Genomic DNA, 15,374 nt, shown 5'->3' with positions numbered 1-15,374 from the left:
GTGGAGGAATCGGAAACATTATCTCCAGCAGGTCTCCATACTAGCCCCTTTATTATTCAACATCTACACAAATGACCTACCACATTGCCAGTGAGGACATTCAGAGGTTTATTTACCCTGACAATCTCTGCATTGCAACACAGTCACGATTCTTTTATTATTATTATTAGAAGCTAAGCTACAACCCTAGTTGTAAAACCAAGATGCTATAAGCCCTAAGTCCCTCTCTCCTGTACATACTGAAGGAATAGTGGAGGTACCCCCACTTGACATTTTATCAGATACTGAAGTGTTCTTACTTAGTCTGGCGAGTGATGTAATATACCTGTAAAGTTTTGGACGGATCTTTGTAAGAGGAAAGAAAGTTAAACGATTCCTATACTATAAACGATCAGATCGAGTTGAAATTGTAACTATAGCCAATTTTTTTAGTGAGGCAGATTTTCACCGACTCGCAGGGGTGTCCTGTCAGCTCGGAGAAGTTCCCTGATAGCCGATTGGTCGGAAGTATTTTTGTCCGAATACTTCCGACCAATCAGCGATCAGGAAACTTTTCCGAGTGAAAATGGCACCCCTGCGAGTCGGTGCAAATCTGCCTTACTGAAAAAAAATGACTATAGGGAGAATGTCAACGCCTGGTTTTTATCCATGTCGGTAGTTGCATCATAAAATGAACATCTGTATCCCTTTGATGCTCAGCTCAAAGTAAGCTTAATAATGTCATCAGATAAAAATATGAAATTCATAAAGTATCTATTGCGTCAGTATATTAAATGACGTCAGGGGGAATAAATTTGCACGCGATTTAATTAAGTAAGTTAATGAAACAAAATTACTGTGCAATATTTGATAAAAGGACCTTGAAATGCGCCTTCCTGACGTTCCTCGTCGCTGGTCGAAATAATGGTATTATTTATTACATAGGTTTTTTAATTCCGGCTATTTAGATTTTTATGCCAATTACATATACAGCAGATTATTATATCATGCTTACTTACAGATCACTATATTTTGAGAAGTACATAAACTTATGACAACTCGCGTTTACCTTTATAATGATTTTATATTCCTGAAACACACACACATACATACACACAACACACACACACACACATACATACACACAACACACACACACACACACACACACATATATATATATATATATATATATGTGTGTGTGTGTGTGTGTGTGTGTGTGTGTGTGTAAGTGGAAGGACATGTCAGAGGCCTTTGTTCTGCAGTGATCTAGCAACGGCTGATGATGATGATGGTGATGATGATGATGACATATATATCCACCTAATCTCATTTCGCAATGTTACCAGGAACAGGCACCTCCTCGAGTATAGTACCTCAGAGGTTATTATTATTATTATTACTTGCTAAGCAACAGCCCTAGTTGGGAAAACATGATGCTATAAGCCCAGGGGCTCCAACAAGGAAAATATCCCATAGAGGTAAGGAAACCAGGAAATAGGTGAAGTAATTAAAATAGAAAATTTTAATCAGAGTCATAACATTAAGATGAAAAATATAAAAATTTCAACAAAATAAGATGAAGATAGAGAGAATAGTGTGCCCGAGTATACCCTCAAGCAAGAAAACTCCACCCCAAGACAGTGGTGAGGACCATGGTATACTTTAGTTATCATGACGCCATTTAATAAATGATTTATATGACGAAAGTTTGTCTTAATATAAAACTTCAACAAAATAAGATAAAGATAAAAAGACAGAATAGTGTGCCCGAGTTTACCCTCAAGCAAGATAACTCCACCCCAAGACAGTGGTGAGGACCATGGTATACTTTAGTTATCATGACGCCATTTAAGAATAATTTATATGACGAAAGTTTGTCTCAATATAAAAACTTCAACAAATAAGATGAAGATAAATAGACAGAATAGTGTGCCCGAGCGTACCCTCAAGCAAGATAACTCCAGCCCAAGACAGTGGTAAGGACCATGGTATACTTTAGCTATCACGACGCCATTTAACAAATAATTTATATGACGAAAGTTTGTCTCAATCAAATGGGTATAAAGTTGGCATGTCCCTTCGGGATTTATTAGATAAGATGTCCTCTAGAAGCCAATCACGTCAAGGAAGAATGGCATGACGGGTAAGCTTTCTCAGAGTCTTACTCATCATTTGCGGACGGATCTTGGTACGATCTCAGGTTCGCCTGAGTTGCAATATACGACCATGGAAATCTCTGCCGTTTCATTTCCTTCGCCAAAATCGAAGATTTTTTTAGTTTCTCCACACAAACAAGAGTAACCAAGCGTATGTATGTAATGTGTATAATTTGTAAACTCTAAAAGTATACATTGATGTATAAATTAAGCTCTTAACATGAGTAATTTGTATAAATGGGTTTTAATAAGGAGAACCTGAGTGATGTTGTTTCATAACACGTACATTTGAAAATCAATCAATAGATCTGACGGCAGCAAAACGCAGCCCAAGGAAGAGGTTGCAGGAAGGAAAAAAAAAATAAGTAAAACTCCAGTACTCGGTTCAAACAGTTTGGCATAAAATATTCATTCGAAACGCCTCCACCCACATTTGTTGCCTTGAAGCTGGCAATCTCCGGTTGAGTGCTTCAGGGATTGCTACTTCAATTCAAAAATTCTGCAATATTAATATAATTGTTGTAAATTATCTTATTTTTACCATTTTCTTGTTTAATTAAATTATTAACCAGAAAAGGACTTTGGGATTGCGGTACAACGCCTGCAAGGAGATAACGCATTGCATTAACCTCGTTCTGTTCCGCCGGTATTGCTAACCCAATCGCCTCTCAAAACTGCTACTCTGGTAGACCTTTCGTTTGAGCTTGACCTTGACCTATGACCTACAAGTTCCAAATTGAATCACTTCCACTTCTCATAGAGTCTCACTACTCTATGAGTAAAATTGTGGCGAGGAAGTTGTTCACAGACAACGGAAAAACAGGGGTGAAAACAGCCTCCTCCAAACTTCGTTGGCGAAGGTAATTATTTGATATCCAGTCAATCTAGGTTTAGTGATTGCATATTCATTTTGTCATATACCTTTTCTGCGTCAGCCATACGTCGGGTAATGCTGTGGTGGCTTGTTGGTAACGTCCCTGCCTGGTGATCGTCAGACTGAGGTTCGAGCCCCGCTCAAACTCATTGGGTCTTTAGTGGCTGTAAACCTTACCAGCCTTGTGAGCTAAGAAGGGCGGGGGTTTTAGAGGAGACTATAGGGTCTACCTATTGAGTCAGCAGCCATTGCCTGCCCCTCCCTGGTCCTAGCTTGGATGGAGAGGGGCTTGGGCGCTGATCATATGTATATATGGTCAGTCTCCATTGCATTGTCCTGCTTGCTAGGGCAATGTCACTATCCCTCGCCTCTGCCATTCATGAGCAGCCTTTAAACCATTAAACGGATTTACTAGATTCTATTATCTTTTCACTGTTCAAATACCGAAACCTATTTTTCTGTTATGCACAATTCAGATTATGACATTTGGATGCCTAGTTCTTTGGGCTTACCAATGGAACCGAGATGAATTTTTAGCTGAACATTTGAATTGTTTTTTTATAGTTTTTTTTTTTTCCAAACACCGACGACCTTTGAAGTTAGGGGTGCCAGTATTTACGAGTCAATAATTCAATCAAGCCAGGTGTTATACTGATATAAGGCTGGCTTAATCATTACAGATTTAATAACTTTAACGAGCAAGTATTTGATCAATAAACCCACTCTTGGTTCACGTAACAATAACTTATAATGATACTAATAGGTATAAATGCCACTATTACTACTCATATCACTGAAAGTATTTTAAGCTCTTAAGATATATACTTGCTAATCTTCATCTTGAGGATGTACATCTTGATGTGTACATCGAGAATGTTACTGAAAGCTGTCAGTCATACTTGCAAAATTCATATTAAACGCTCTATAAATATCCTTGCCGCATGGAGTTTCATTAATGTTATTATTATTCTTTTTAGGTTATTGGATGCTTTTAGGTTATTGTTAATGGTGTTTGAGGTGTGCGAGGATTATGCTATATTTTTTATTTTTTCGTGGCCTTTTGGAAACGTCCCTGCCTGGTGATCGCCGGACTGGGGTTCGAGTCCCGCTCAAACTCGTTAGTTTTCTTGCAGTGTCTGCAACGTCACCATCCTTGTGATGTAAGGATGGTGGGTTTTGGGGAGCCTATGGGTCTAACTGCTGTGTCTTCAGTAGCCATTGTCTGGCCCTCCCTGGTCCTAGCTAAGTTGTAAAGAGGCTTGGGCGCTGATAATTTATATATATATATATATATATATATATATATATATATATGGTCCGTCTCTATGGCATCGTCGTGCTAGCTAAAGCATTGTCAGTGTCCCTTGCCTCTGCCATTCATGAGCGACCTTTAAACTTTTCAGTGTTGGTGGTCGTAGCAATGGTTTTACCCGTATGTTATTGTTATTGTTGCAGCGGTTGCCAAAGTGGTACTTACTGGTTGTTTTCCTTTACGGTTGTGGTAAAAGTTGTTGTTTGCTGAAATTGCTCCACCGACATAATGAACTAGAATTTTTTTTTTTTTTTTTTTTGGGGGGGGGGGGGCTTCGTTTCATGTTTACACACCCTTTAATCTCCTTGCGTATATCACTCCAAAGCACACAACCAACCTCATTTGGTGAGATTTTTTATTTCAGGAAGTAATCCGTCTTTGTAATCTCTGGCTGATCAGTTGTGAAAATAGGACACTTGGCATATTTACGCGGATACGCCAAGATACGCCAGGATTTTAGCACCAATCTGTAGTTCAATACAAGGCATTTCGGTCTCACTTCTCTGTGGGAATGTTATTCTTATTGAGGAACATTATGAGACGTCCCAGGGTGTTCTGCTATAGTGTTTATACCACCTTACCATTATGTAATTTTTATTATATTTTGTCTGTTTTAGTTTATTGTTAACTTGTCAATTTCTTAGGGCTTGAAGCATCTTGCTTAACTCACTTCCCTCTTGGGAAGGGTAAAAGAGACACTTTAGCTATGGTAACCAGCTCTTCTAGGAAAAAGACACTCCAAAATCAAACCATTGTTCTCTAGTGTTGGGTACTGCTATAACCTCAGTACCATGGTCTTCCACTGTCTTGGGTTAGAGTTCTCTTACTTAAGGGTAAACTCGGGCACACTATTCTATCTTATTTCTCTTCCTCTTGTTTTGTTAAAGCTTTTTATAGTTTATATAGAAGATATATAATTTAATGTTATTACTGTTCTTGAAATATTTTTTCTTATTTCCTTTCCTCAGTGGACTATTTTCCCTTCTGGGGCCCCTGGGCTTATAGCATCCTACTTTTCTAACTAGGGTTATAGCTTAGCAATTAATAATAATAATATTAATAATAATAATAATAATAATAATCATATTGCACATATTGAATGGGTAATTTTTCATATCCGTTTCAATTTAAGTATTTTTATAAATAAATATAGCTCTTTAGATTGAAATTTCAATAGAACTTCTATGTGAAACTTAAAATCTGTGCAGCATTGCCAAATGTTTAGCTACTCGGTCTCTCCCCGTCCCTCCGGTAGGAGAGAGGGAGTAGTCATACCTTGATGAGAGAGGGTCCCCCGGAGGAACACTTGAAAACCACAATCTCCCATGAATTACTGAAACTGCCGTGTTGTAGTTAGGGAAGAGGAAGGAGGTGAGAAGGGTTGAATCTGTGTGCATGCGTTTGCATATCTAACTAAATATTTAGCGTCATTTTTGACGGGTCGCGTACATTATACATAATATTAAACTTTATTTGCGGAAGGAAATTATGATTTTTTATTTGTTTTCGTCTTGAAGCGTGTGTCTATTTTGTTATTGGTAGAAGGCATTCCTAAGATTTTTTTTATTATTATTATTATTATTATTATTATTATTATTATTATTATTATTATTATTATTATTATTCTGGTCACTTAGGTGGAGAACTAATATTAAACTTCATTTGTGGATGGAAGTTATGAAAAATTTTATTTACTTTCGTTTTGAAGCTTGTGTTTGATCAGTCATTGACAGACGGCATTCGTAAGAAAACCGTTTTTTTTTTTTTTTTTTTTTTCGCCTCGTAGGTGGAGAACTAATAATAAATTTAATAATATTGCAGACCCAACTCTCATCATACGTACATCTATGTGGTTATGAAGTCTTTTATAGTTTTAAATAAGATTAAGGCTTCGCAAATAAGATCTAAAGACCAATAAAAAATACTCTCAACTTCTATAAATACCCAAAAAAGCAGAATTTATTTTTTTCTTCCTCTTATTTGTCGGTGTCGTCAGAAAATCACGATGTGGTCTGATTGAGAAAGAATTGCATATTGATTTATTACGCCATATTAAGATATCATTCTGATAAATGCTCTAAATATACTCGCGACACGGGTCAACAGACTGCGTAGATCTCTCTCTCTCTCTCTCTCTCTCTCTCTCTCTCTCTCTCTCTCTCTCTCTCTCATGTCAGGATGCCAGAGGACTTCAAATCATTCATCTCTCTCTCTCTCTCTCTCTCTCTCTCTCTCTCTCTTATGTCAGGATGCCAGAGAACTTCAAATCATTCTCTCTCTCTCTCTCTCTCTCTCTCTCTCTCTCTCTCTCTCTCTCTCTCATGTCAGGATGCCAGAGAACTTTAAATCATTCATCTCTCTCTCTCTCTCTCTCTCTCTCTCTCATGTCAGGATGCCAGAGAACTTAAAATCATTCATTCTCTCTCTCTCTCTCTCTCTCTCTCTCTCTCTCTCATGTCAGGATGCTAGAGAACTTCAAATCTCTCTCTCTCTCTCTCTCTCTCTCTCTCTCTCTTATGTCAGGATGCCAGAGAACTTCAAATCTCTCTCTCTCTCTCTCTCTCTCTCTCTCTCTCTCTCGTGTCAAACATGAAACATCGAACAGTTTAGATTTTTTCTTTTTTCCCTTTTTTTTTCTATTTCTCTTCTCGCTCCCTTTTAACAGGCGAGGCTTCTTGCTTGCCCACCCTCCTTGGCCAGTTAACCAACGGGTAGGAGCAATCAGAGAGCGCTTTTGATCTCGAGGAAAAAGGTTTCGAAGCGAACAGATTACATTCCTTCTCTAGCCAAGAATATGACTTGTCAGTGTTGCTGCAAGTTGCAAATCAATTGGGGGGACGTAGAAGGCGAGGTAGTGAATCCCCGTGGGGAAGGAATGGGGAAGACTTATGAGTTCCAAATTGTTTATTAGTACCTCCTTGCAACAGTGCAACGAGACAGGGACATAGCAAGTGACTTCAAAAGAATGTTTTGATGGTGAAAGGGTTAACTGGCGTTATGAATTAAGGTATCTGGAGTCCTTTATTTCCTATCCTCGAATACATAGGGTTACGTATTTCATTTTTATTTCTCTCTTCTTCCTGAAAGGTGATAGGAATGAAATATATGGACTCTAATGTCTTTCATGTTCAAACGGCTCGTTAACGGAATTGAAGGGTATCAGGTAGGGAATATAGCAACTAGGCAAGTTTTTTTTTTTTTTTAGGGAGTATAGCAACTTTTTTTTTTTTAGACTTGCCATTTATTGCAAAGAACTAAGTTAAAATAGTTTTCGCTACAGATGTATTTCTGTCAAAAATGAAGGAAAATAAAATAATTGTGTCTGCAGCAGTGAAATACTTTGCAGGAAAAGCCAAATATATTGACATCTTGAACTTCAACAGGTCACTTCATCTTTTGAGCCAAGGGAATTAACAATGACTGACAACTGGGCTGTGTTGCTTTATCCGTAAGACCAGCAACATAGGACTTATAGTCAATTCTTTTTAGTGAGGCAGATTTGCACCGACTCTCACGGGTGTCCTTTTTGCTCGGAAAAGTTTCCTGATCGCTGATTGGTTGGACAAGATAATTCTAACCAATCATAACAGGAAACTTTTCCGAAATAAAAGGGCACCGCTGCGAGTCGGTGCAAATCAGCCTCAATAAAAAAAATTAGTATAGTTGGTGCAGTAGATATCGAGAGACCTTTTTGGTTAGGTTGGCGTATTGTGTGTGTGTAGATACATGTATATATATATATATATATATATAGTATATATATGTATATATATATATATATATATATATTATATATATATATATATATATGTGTGTGTGTGTATGTGTGTGTAAACATATATTCAGGCATGTATGCTTCTCCAAGAAGAGCCTCTTACTGTAGCTGAAGTGTCTCATTAGTTGGAAATTGGAATAAACTGCTTTGGAAATTGACAAGTAGTAAGTTTGGCATTCCATTTAGAAAATATTGCAGTACCAAAGGAACTTTCCTTCCTGCGTAAAGGCCAAAGACTTCATCGATGGCAGAGAGAGAGAGAGAGAGAGAGAGAGAGAGAGAGAGAGAGAGAGAGAGAATAAAAGCCATTAAATTGTTTAGTCACATTTTGTATCTGCATTCTGGACTGCATGCTTGTATGATTTTGCGATTAAACTGATTGGTAACGTCTCTACCTGGTGTTTGGCAGTCGGGGGTTCGAGTTCCGTTCAGACTCGTTAGTGCTATTAGTGTCTGTAACCTTACCATCCTTGTGAGCTAAGGTTGGGGGGTTTGGGGGAGCCTATAGGTCTATCTGCTGAGTCATCAGGAGCCACTGCCTGGCCCTCCCTGGTCCTAGCTTGGGTGGAGAGGAGGCTTGGACGCTGATCATATAATATTTGGTCAGTCTCTAGGGCCTTGTCCTGCTTGCTAGAGCAATGTCACTGTCCCTTGCCTCTGCCATTTATGAGCGACCTTTAAACTTTTAAACACTGAGGAAAAGTTTATAATGTTTCGAACAGCATTATTACCCATCTTCCTGCTTTCAGTCTCTCCCCTGCACTGAATTCAGCGACCCGAAACCTGTAACTTCTTAAACTTCGCTTCCCCATTATTTATTTGCTTAAAATTCACCTCCGTTTGGCTACGTCATCCAAAAATTTTTACCCTGCGCGACGTGATCAAGGAATCCTTACGTATCCTATGAGCTCCGTCTGACATCCTAAATCCAGTTTCCCTTCCCATCTGCAAGTATATGTAGGTCGTACCTCTTCCTGTGAAATAACTAAGGCAATCCTTCCAGCGCTCCTACCCAGCCCCCATTACCCTTCTCGCCCCCAGGGGTGGGTGGGGACTGGGGGTCATGCAAGACCTCTCCTCCATGACTCACAACATCCTGCTTCATGACAAGGGGGACGGTAACCCTTGCCAATGCCGGAGAATTTACGGTTTCAACCCGTGGGCTTAAGCCCCCTGGGTGTGTGCAGGAAAGTCGTGGCAGGGTCCTGTGTAGGAAGTCGTGGGGATGATGCTGGTGCTTTTAAAACATGATGTTTATAAATCCATGTGAGATGTTCTTTTATGAGTCTTTCTCGGCGTCTCCAAGTGATTTTTCCCGTCGCCACCGACAAAGATGATGTTTTTGCCGATGCGTTTTGTGAAAAAAAATCTTATTTGTATTAAATGTAATCGTGATGAGAGAGAGAGAGAGAGAGAGAGAGAGAGAGAGAGAGAGAGAGATTTGCCGATGCATTTTGTGAAAAAAAAATCTTGTTACTTATTTGTATTAAATGTGCTTGTGGAGAGGAGAGAGAGAGAGAGAGAGAGAGAGAGAGAGAGAGCGCAAAAAAAACATTGCCACTTATTTGTATCATAAAGGCTACTTCATGGAATGAGAGAGAGAGAGAGAGAGAGAGAGAGAGAGCAAAAAATATTGCTAATTTGTATCATATAGGCTACTTCAGAGAGAGAGAGAGAGAGAGAGAGAGAGAGAGAGAGAGAGAGGGTGGGGCACGAAAATCATAAAGCGAATATAGCTGTATCACAATATACATTTTTATTGCGTTTGAACTTTTAAAGCAGCGGCGAAATTGCTCTATCTGGATCCATCGGCGTATGTAATTTATACAAAACTCCCAGCTATTTTTGCTGATGATTTTTTATCGTGATGGATATATGTATTAAAAATTGTAACACGGTCAGGGCGAGAAGGAAATTCCGTTTTAATGGGATATGGAGAAACTAATCTAAAACATGGAATTAATATAGCGTTGTTATTTCAGCCTTGTATGAGAACCCCTGCCCCCCTACACCAGTTTACCCAGTACGCCCTAGATCTCCCCTACCCCCTTCCCCTGCCCCTCCTCCGCCCTCCGCCTCCATCCCCCCTCCGCCTGGCACTAACTGATGCTGCATCAGACAGTATTTTGTGAGGCAGCTTCATTTTGCATGGAAAGAATTCCTTACTTGCAAATGGTTTATGGCGCTGTTATTTTGCGCTAAGTGCTCGGGAGTAACAGTGTGCGGAATGTTAAAATGAAAGTTAGAAATCTCTTCCTCTTGTAATTGATAAAGCATTAGTTTCGTTGCGTAAATCTCTTGGCCTGCAGACACCAGTCGACCGTGGTGTTATATTTTTTCCCTTTGGATATTTCAGCAAGCAGTAGTAGGTTGGCCAAGGCACCAGCCACCCGTTGAGATACTACCGCTACAGAGTTATGGGGTCTTTTGACTGGCCAGACAGTACTGCATTGGATCCTTCTCTCTGGTTACGGTTCATTTTCCCTTTGCTTACACACACTGAATTGTCTGGCCTATTCTTTACATATATCTCCTCTGTCCTCATACACCTTACAACACACATTTCCAAACAATTCTTCTTCACTCAAGGGGTTAACTAGTACACTGTAATTGTTCAGTAGCCACTTTCCTCTTGATAAGGGTAGAAGAGACTCTTTAACTATGGTAGGCAGCTCTTCTAGGAGAAGGACACTCCAAAATCAAACCATTGTTTTCTATTCTTGGGTAGTGTCATAACCTTTGTACCATGGGCTTCCCCTGTCTTGGGTTAGAGTTTTCTTGCTTGAAAGTACACTTGGGCACACTATTCTGTCTTATTTTTCTTCCTCTTGTTTTTTAGTTTTTATAGTTTATATAGGATATATTCATTTTGAAATTTTTAATCTTAAAATATTTTAAGTTTCCTTTTTTCCTTTCCTCACTGGGCTTTTTTCCCTGTTGGAGCCCCTGTGCTTATAGCATTCTGCTTTTCCAACTAGGATTGTAGCTTAGTAAGTAAGTAAGTAAGTAAGTAATAATAATAATAATAATAATAATAATAATACTAATATACAGTTTTTCATAACCATTATGAATGTCGGAATTCAAAGCCCCCATAGTATTCGGCGTGTGCTTGGGCGTGGTCTAGTACCTCTCCCCCCGCCCCCATAACTCATTGCTAGAAATACGCAGATGTTTGTAATCTGGCGCATAATCTGGAGCATATTCTGGCGTATAATCTGGCGTATAATCTGGAGCATATTCTGGCGTATAATCTGGCGTATAATCTGGCGCATAATCTGTAGCATAATCTGGCGCATTATCTGGAGCATATTCTGGCGTATAATCTGGCGTATAATCTGGAGCATAATCTGAAGCATAATCTGGCGCATAATCTGGAACATAATCTGGCGCATAATCTGGAGCAGAATCTGGCGCATAATGTGGAGCATTATCTGAAGCATACGTCTGTGGGTCACATTGAGACCTGAAATACAAACACAAAGAAAGTGAACTGGTTGTGGTTTGTGTTTGCTTTCAGAAAAAAACTTTCAGGCCTCATTATTATTATTATTATTATTATTATTATTATTATTATTATTATTATAACTTGCTAAGCTACAACCCTAGTTAGAAAAGCAGGATGCTATAAGCTCAAGGACTCCAACAGGGAAAATTGCCCAGTGAGGAAAGGATACAAGGAAAAATAGAATATTTTAAGAACAGCAACACCACCTAAACAAATATGCCCTATATAAACTATAAAAACTTTAACAATGCAAGAGGAAGAGAAATTAGATAGAATATTGTGCTCTAGTTTACCCTCAAGCAAGAGAACTCTAGCCCAAGAGAGTGGAAGACCATGGTACAAAGGCTATGGCACTACCCAAGACTAGAAAACAATGGTTTGATTTAGGAGTGTTCTCCTAGAAGAGCTGCTTACCAGAGATAAAGAGTCTCTTCTACCCTTACCAAGAGGAAGGTATCCACTGAATAATTACAGTGCAGTAGTTACCCCTTTGGGTGAAGAAGAATTGTTTGGTAATTTCAGTGTTATCAGGTGTATGAGGGGAGGGGAAAATCTGTAAAGAATAGGCAAGACTATTCGGTGTATGTGTAGGCAAAGGGAAAGTGAACCGTAACCACAGAGAAGGATCCAATGTAGTGCTGTCTGGCCAGTCAAAGCCCCATAACTCCCTAGCGGTAGTATCTCAACGGGATAAAGCATATGTAGGAAGATGATAATGAAGGGAGAAAGCAGATGGAGGAAGATAATAATGAAAAGATTCATGAAGACAGACGCAGGTAAAGGTTGAATGTGATTAATTAATGTCAATGGTCGTACATTTTCTTAAGAAACGGAAACGATCTTCTGTTTAGCATTTTATTTGTTTTATTGAATCATATTGGATTATAAAAGTTTGGCTAAATGTCAAGCATTTCTGCTTTGGTTAATGTTGTTGCCTCAAACAAAGTGGCAGACGTTTTTATTATACAATAGTGTACGTGACCCGTCAAAAATAATGGCTGATTTTAGATAGATATGCACACATATGCAGACGCACACCCCTCCCCCTCTCACCAGGGTATGACTACCTCCTCTTCCCCCTACTCGAAGGACGGCGAGAACTGAGCGTTATTGCATATATATATATATATGTATATATATATATATATATATATATATGATATATATGTGTGTATATATATATGTATGTACACACACCCACACACACACACACACATATATATATATATATATATATATATATTGCCAGAATTTTTCTCTTTATTGTATAATGGAGATTATGGAAATAATGTTTGTTTTTTATGATTACTCACAATATTATGCTGATAGGTAGCAGTAGAAGTCATATGTTTAGGTAGATACTAAAAATGATAAGAAAGTTGGTATTAACTCTTTTTTGTAAACAATTCTAAATGAAATTGTTGTTAAACCGCAATTTACACTATTACAAATACCTAAGTTTACAAACTATTCACTACCAAGGTTAGATAGCTAACTGCTCTCATTTCCTTTAACCATCCTTTCCTATCAGGTCAAAACAAAAAAAAAATATCTTTTATTATGAAATACACATTTACAATCTTACAATTTATAACATATACATCATAGTAGATTTACAAAAGTATTTTTTATTTTACATATACTGTATTTACCATTGAAAACTTTACTATTTATCTAAATATGTTTTTAGATAAAAAATATATCGACTCGTGAATACTTTTTTAATCGAAGTTTTAAATCCTATTGCATTTACATTATACGTATTTATCATTCTGCTTTTAATAAAAAACAGAAAAGATTAAAATGAATCGAATGTCGTCTTCATGATCTTTCTTTAAAGGTTTAAAGGCCGCTCATGAATGGCACAGGCAAGGGACTGCGACATTACCCTAGCTTGCAGGACAATGCCATAGAGACTGACCATATATACATATGATCAGTGCCCAAGCCCCCTCTCCACCAAAGTTAGGACCAAGGAAGGCCAGGCAATGGCTGCGGATGACTCAGCGGATAGACCTATAGGCTCCCCAAATCCCCACATCCTTAGCCCCTTCTCCACCAAAGTTAGGACCAAGGAGGGCCAGGCAATGGCTGCTGATGACTCAGCGGATAGACCTATAGGCTCCCCAAAACCCCACATCCTTAGCCCTCCTCTCCACCAAAGTTAGGACCAGGGAGTGCCAGGCAATGGCTGCTGATTCTTCATTGCTTTTGAATTCATGAACGTCTTCACTCCCTATTCTTATGCAATCCTTAGCCCTATCAACTCACCCCCCCCCCCCCCCCCTTTATCGAGACACAACATACCGTATGAGTCAATTCTAGTTCTACCACAACTGAACTACCGTGGTGTGACTGGCAGTGGTGCTGGTCAGATTGCCAATTATAGGGGTCAAAACATTTGATCTGTTGGTCATTTCCCTTGTTTTGCTCTACATGTCGCCTTTACATACTCCTCCCGCTCACTCTCTCTCTCTCTCTCTCTTTTGGTCATTCACCTTGTTTTGCTCTTTGTCGGTTTTACATACTCTCTCTCTCTCTCTCTCTCTCTCTCTCTCTCTCTCTCTTTTGGTCATTCACCTTGTTTTGCTCTACATGTCGCCTTTACATACTCATCTCTCTCTCTCTCTCTCTCTCTCTCTCTCTCTGTTGATCATTCTCCTTGTTTTGCTTTACATGTCGCCTTTACATACTCCTCTCTCTCTCTCTCTCTCTCTCTCTCTCTCTCTCTCTCTCTCTCTCATATATATATATATATATATATATACATACGGTATATATTCCCTCTTTCATTTTTGTTCAGCTTCTCCTTAATTTCAGAATATTACATGTATATTTTTACTGTGTTACTGGAATCGTGTATGCAAATGTAATTATGTCATTTTATTAAGCGTAATTGTGGTGTCATTCACGTCAATATTGCCAAGATAAAAAAAAAAAAGTGTTCAATTTGTTCATCGAAACTAGAATTATCCTGTGCATTATTTCCTCTTTTATCTTGTCCTCCTGAGAATAATTTTGAGCATTTACGTGTGATTGTTAAAAGGAGGGAATTTTCTAAACGAGGCAAATATTATTTTTTCTTATTCCACTCAAAGTCTTTAATAATGATTTTCACTACGTTCATTAGGTGATTAATTAGAACGAGGATATGCACTTAGCAAACAGAAGCCTCAAATGCACACCGTAAAGATAAGGAGAAATACTTTTTAACTTTTGTGTTTTTTGTTCAATCTCTCTCTCTCTCTCTCTCTCTCTCTCTCTCTCTCTCTCTCTCTCTCTCAGATTTCGTATTTTATGGTTCTCTTAACTTCTGTGCTCTCTCTCTCTATTTCGTATTTTATAGTTCTCTTAACTTTGGTGCTCTCTCTCTCTCTCTCTCTCTCTCTCTCTCTCTCTCTCTCTCTCTCAAATTTCGTATTTTATAGTTTTCTTAACTTTTGGTGCTCTCTCTCTCTCTCTCTCTCTCTCTCTCTCTCTCTCTCTCTCTCCTAAATTTCGTTTCTTATTTTTCTTTTTTTCTCTTAAATTTCGTATTTTTTAATTCTCTTAACTTTTTTGCTTTTTAACTCTCTCTCTCTCTCTCTCTCTCTCTCTCCTCTCTCTCTCTCTCTCTCTCTCTCTCTCTCTCTTAACTTTTGTGCTTTTTACTCTCATTGCATAACGTCGCGTCTTGATTTCTCAGGTGGTTTCCAAGCATTATTAATCCACCCTTCTAGCCTCAGCTTACTGACCGAGGCATCACTATTCATTTATGTCTCAGATGG

Source organism: Palaemon carinicauda, chromosome 11 (genome assembly GCF_036898095.1).
Source record: "Palaemon carinicauda isolate YSFRI2023 chromosome 11, ASM3689809v2, whole genome shotgun sequence".
NCBI classification, from domain to species: Eukaryota; Metazoa; Arthropoda; class Malacostraca; order Decapoda; family Palaemonidae; genus Palaemon; species Palaemon carinicauda.
This window is presented reverse-complemented; position numbering follows the sequence as displayed.